Below are 6047 nucleotides of genomic sequence, written 5' to 3' on the forward strand. Positions count from 1 at the left end.
ACTTAGCAGAAAAGCAGGTTCAAGGCTTGTCACTCAAAAGAGAAATAGGTTTGCCCCTGCATGTATGCTAGTTCCTGATGTAGGCAACCTGCAATGTGGGGTGATACCTCTGTTGCCCTACTACTCATATCTGTCCAGAACATAGAGTACTATTCTTTTAAATTTTAGTTGCTCTACATACTGCTGTTCTGTACTAAAAGTTTCAAGCTTCTTTTTGAGATATGACACTACTGCATTTTTATGTAATTTGCTGAACACACATTGCTTTCTACTTGTTTTAGTTGCTATTTATGTTTTGGTAATCTTTGTTGCCAAAACTGCCTCATTGTCAGTGATACCAGTTCTGATGAGGACATCTTCAAATAAGTTGGGTCTACTTGTTGCCATTACAAGCAATATATTTTCATCATGAGTGGGATTTCAAACTATCTCTTCTAAATAGTGTCACAACATGTCTTGTCACACCCACCACTAACAAAACTGTAATTTTCTCGGTTGATTGTTAACTGATTAAAGGTTCTGCTAACTGTTACAGTATGATTGGGGAACTTGCATATAACAAACTGAGGTTTTCTCTAAAATTTTCAGTTACATCAGGAGGTGAGTATGTTGGTCCACAGAAGGATCTAATCACCATTTTATGGCCCTGCCGGATACTGGTTCTTGGCCGAAGAATCTCAAAAGCTGGTTCAATTTCTATCTTGGTGGGTTTGAGTGTCTTGTCTTCCATGACAAATACGCCACCTCTATTTCCCATTAGCCTATCCTTTCGATTAACACTTACTTTCCCCAAAAATTTCACTGCTGTTGAGTTCAGGCTTTAACCAGCTTTCTGTACCTAGTGTCATATGAGCTTCACTGCTTTTCAGGAGTGCTTCAACCTCTGGCACTTTGTTGCCATTGCTTCTGCAGTTAACTACTAGGATTTTAATACTCTCTCCTCTGGTGGGCATTCCTTTGGATGTTATACTATGTAATATTTCTGGACCTCCTACAGCTGTCATTGTCTGGACTGGATGGAGAGTGGCCTAATTAAAAAAAAACACTAGTGTGCCACTCAAACACAGTCAGTTATGTGGGTAACAGCCTCTGATGTGTAGTGGACACCTACCTGATTTAGGGGGAGCCTGCAGTTCCCAACTGCCGGCCGCTGTGGCAGAGCGGTTCTAGGCGATTCAGTCCAGAACCGCACGCCTTCTATGGTCGCACGTTTGAATTCTGCCTTGGGCATGGATGTGTGTGATGTCCTTAGGTTAGTTAGGTTTAAATAGTTTCTAAGTCTAGGGGACTGATGACCTCAGCTGTTAAGTCCCATAGTGCTTAGAGCCATTTGAATCATTTTTGTTCTCAACAACATAGCGTGTTTCAAGGACGTCTGAGCCTTGTTTCCCACAGACTTTCAAAGTCTTTGGTTCAATCCTTCCACTCGACTCAGAACCAGGCAGCCATGATCAGTTCTGGGGATAATGCTGCAAATAGTGAGATTTGTTGAAATTCCATGTGCAAGGCTGGTCTTCTCAACCTTGTCTGTCAGTCGCCGGAATGATCTAACTAAGACCTCTGAGCCCAGATGACAGGCATCATATTTTCCAATGTGTGCCACAATCTGCAATGACTACACCGTTTTCCCTCAATGATTGCTGGAAAACCTTCTTCAAAATGTTGACTGTGGCTCCCAGGAATACACACTGAGTACACCTATAGTTCCTTCCTATCCTATTTTGCCATTTCCGTAAGTGATACCACTTTTTTGCCATACATTTGGCCTGCTGACAATTAACAGACTCCTAAATCTTTTGTGTTTGCCTCCTCTTGACCCAGTGTTTCCCAACAGGTGAAGTGATCCCCATGGCTCAGCTTCAGTTTCAGTGAAAGGCAGTGCCTCGAACTGGTTGGTTAGAATAGCCAGCACCATGAGTCCCCAACTACCCTGTACACGATGCCTAGACCTACCACTGCACACTGCTCGTAGTCAAGTGGATGAGTAATGACAGATCCTGTCCTTTCTGCAGAAGTACTGCTAACCCAGCACATCTGTTCGTGGTAGCTGTCAAGCGTTTGACAGTAGTTGTGACAATTTCCATCTGCTTAAGAATGTCAACTAATTCATTCTGTGTTCGAGAACAGCACTCACAGTTGGGATTCATCGTGGCTGATGCAAATTTCTGCAGAACAGTGAACAAATAACTTTAAACTAAGTCTGATGATTATCTTTTAATCTTCTGAGCTAAAATTATTGCTATTTCCTTTAAGAACTGAAGCAGTTGATACACAAAGCAATATTTTTATTAAGGCAATAGAAAGTTTGTGGTAAAAATTTCTAGTTCGCTGAACTTTTTTGAGCTTATAGTCGCTAACAAAGTCTAAAATAGCATTAATTTACAATAAATGAAGATAATATCCATTTCTCGGGAAAAGGGAAAACTAGATGTTACACATTAGTTAGTAACTATACCATAAACGCACTCCACAAAAGTATCATTCTAAAATTCTCTAAAACAAATGTTGGTGAACACTGAAATTCCAGGTGAACTATCCTTTGACAGTAAGTGTAAATCACATACAATGGTTTGTTACAAAATAAGTTATCCCAGACACTTATCACTGACAAAAGTGTTCAAAAATCTAATTTTGTGAGAGTCCGAAAATTCTCAAGAATAATCCTATTTCTCATTCTGGTATACAACGATACTAGGGAACAACTGTTTTTACACGAATATAAGCCTAATGTTGTCCAAACTTTGAAGGAGCACAATTTAAGTATAAGCCTACAACTGGTGATAATAGTGTCAGATTATTGTTGCACCTGAATTACTCGAAATTTCACAATATGTCATAATACACGTGGGTACTGGCGCAATCAATGAAAGATTATGCAGAACCGTTGTGAACAGTAAAATATTAGAAACTAGAATTTCTAATGGGTACACGGATCTGGCACACACTGCCTCTCATAAAAGAAAATTCGGACGTCGACTTCAATACAGTATGTAACTAAACGTGTGAATTGCACAAATTTTGTTTATAGTTGGTACTGTGGAAACTTCTTCACTGGTGTGCCGAAGATGAGTCAGTTTGTCTCTGTCGAATTTGCGAAACTTGTGCAACACCAACAAAGCTCATCTTGTGCTTGGGACAGCTAATGATGCAAGATAACCAAACAATGGAAAATCCAGAATGGAATGTAATGTTACAGTATTATGAAGAGGTTAGTTGCTACTCACCATATAGCAGAGATTCTGAGTCGCAGAAAGGCACAACAAAAGGCTATCAGAAAATGAGCTTTCGGCCAACAAGGCCTTTGTTGAAAATAGATAACATACACACACACACACACACACACACACACACACACACACACTGTGTCTTTTTGTTGTGTCTTTCTGTGACTCAGCATCTCCACTATATCGTCAGTAGGAACTATCCTTTTCATAACGTCGTTACAATGCAAGATACCTCTTGGATGGGACTATTAACTCACTGTGTTAATACACATAATCAATATACATTTTTTACATGTTACCAGGAAGTTATTTTCATGTACCTGTGTAACTTAATTATCACTTCTGTTAAACTAGCGACTGTATGCCAGTAATAATTATGGACTATTTAATCATTTATTTCCTCAAGTTTCAGATGTAGCAAATATATTAGAAAACAACAAAGAGGCCAGACTTCATCAGCTTGTAAATGTCACTCTTTAACAATGATTCATGCATAACTTAATCTTTAATCGTTACACTGAGGAAAACATATAAGACTTCGCCATCTAAATAAAAAATCCAGTTACAATGCACACTTCCAGCAGTACTCACACTGGGAGGGATTCAGTGCATTAGTTAGAAGAAAACATATAAAGGGTGATCAAAAAGTCAGTATAAATTTGAAAACTGAATAAATCACGGAACAATGTAGATAGAGAGGTACAAATTGACACACATGCTTGGAATGACATGGGGTTTTATTAGAACCAAAGAAATACAAACTTTCATAAATGCCCGACAAATGGCGCTTCATCTGATCAGAATAGCAATAATTAGCATAACAAAGTAAGACAAAGCAAAGATGATGTTCTTTACAGGAAATGCTCAATATGTCCACCTTCATTCCTCAACAATAGCTGTAGTCGAGGAATAATGTTGTGAACAGCACTGTGAAGCATGTCCGAAGTTATGGTGAGGCATTGGCGTTGGATGTTGTCTTTCAGCATCCCTAGAGATGTCGGTCGATCACAATACACTTGCGACTTCAGGTAACCCCAAAGCCAATAATCACACGGACTGAGGTCTGGGGACCTGGGAGGCCAAGCATGACAAAAGTGGTGGCTGAGCACACGATCATCACTAAACGACGTGTGCAAGAGATCTTCCATGCATCTAGCAATATGGGGTGGAGCGCCATCCTGCGTAGACATCGCATGTTCCAGCAGGTGTTTATCAGAATGGCTGGGGATGATGCAATTCTGTAACATATCGGCGTACCTCTCACCCGTCACAGTAGCAGTTTTGCTGTCCAGCGCCATCTGTCGGACATTTTGTGAACTGTGTATTTTTTTTTGGTTCTAGTAAAACCCCATGTCATTCCAAGCATGTTTGTCCATTTTTACCTCTCTATCTACATTATTCCGTGGTTTATTGAGTTTTCAAATTTATACTGAATTTTTGATCACCCTGTATTTATCACGAATAGACCTGTAGCATGCTTCTCTCTCACTAGGAGCCTAATTACAGCGTATGTAACTCTAAATAACCGTATTATAGGTGCAGATGACCACCAATGATATTCAGACTCCACCATTCAACAATAGCAACTGATTGTGTATATGACCAGAGAGCTAATTCTCCAGGTGTACCTGGGTGCTCTATAAAAACTCTCCTCTCTGAATTTTCGTGGGCTATAAGAACCATGTCTGAAGTATTACGTTATCTGAAGCATGTGTTCTACTGCCAGGTTCAGAGTGATTTTCCCCAGCAGTTCCTGATAAAAAAGTACCTAAGTGAGAACTTCTTTCAGAAGTCAAGCAACGATGACTAACACGACCTACACACACCCACCTCGGCTTTGACTCCCACCGTACCCCAACAATTATATATGCATCCAGTTAAGTCTCAACATGAAACTGACACCTGGTCTGAAGGTTCCCAATATTAAGTGTTTCAGCTCAAAAACTATCATAACCTTAACGTCATTCCCTTTACAATACAGATACAAGCCATATTCTGAATGCCTCATTTCATACGCCTCCCTTGTGAATGTAAAATAGTTATAGTTACTTTTTTTGCTTCTAAAACTTATTCTTAATAGATATCCCTCCTCACTACATATGAAGTAGCTGTAATTTGATGATAACATAATATTCTAAAAAAACTGCCGCTTCTCAGTTATCTTTATTTCAAATGAAAAATTATGCACAGTATTATTCATAATAATTATTATTGTTATATGTTCTCCTCACATCCATGTCTTCATAAACATTTCATAAATGTCAGACCCAAATTCATCTAAGAATAAGTAAATATATACATCATTTTATTCTTCTTCTACTCTATGAATCGATGTCATCATCACATTACAACTCTTTGCGCCCTTAACTTATGACACTACTAATTGATTACCCTATTGACCTACCAGCCAGTAAAGCCTTATCCCCCTTAGTTAGTAAAAGGCTAACAAAAATACATTAATGGAAAAAGAATCGCAACACCAAGAAGGAGTTGTGTGACATAAACGAAAGTTGGTGGGTGTTTTTCTACATCTGAAAGATTATGTCTGTTAAATTTCACACACTTGAAGCGCCACTATGAGCATGGAAATCAGGTTTGCTTTAAATACACACTGTAACGATCATGATCATTACCTTCAAGATTGGATGTGATGAGTTGACGTTTCTCAAGAATGCCTTTAAAGAGACTAAGACGCCATTATCAACACCTCACTGAGTTTGAATGAGATCACGTAGTAGGGCTATGAGAAGCTAGATGCTCTTTCTGCGATATTGCAGGACTTGACAGGAATGTAGTCACTGAACACTACTGCTAGCAGCGGTA

Source organism: Schistocerca piceifrons, chromosome 2, assembly GCF_021461385.2.
Source record: "Schistocerca piceifrons isolate TAMUIC-IGC-003096 chromosome 2, iqSchPice1.1, whole genome shotgun sequence".
In the NCBI taxonomy this organism is placed as follows: Eukaryota; Metazoa; Arthropoda; class Insecta; order Orthoptera; family Acrididae; genus Schistocerca; species Schistocerca piceifrons.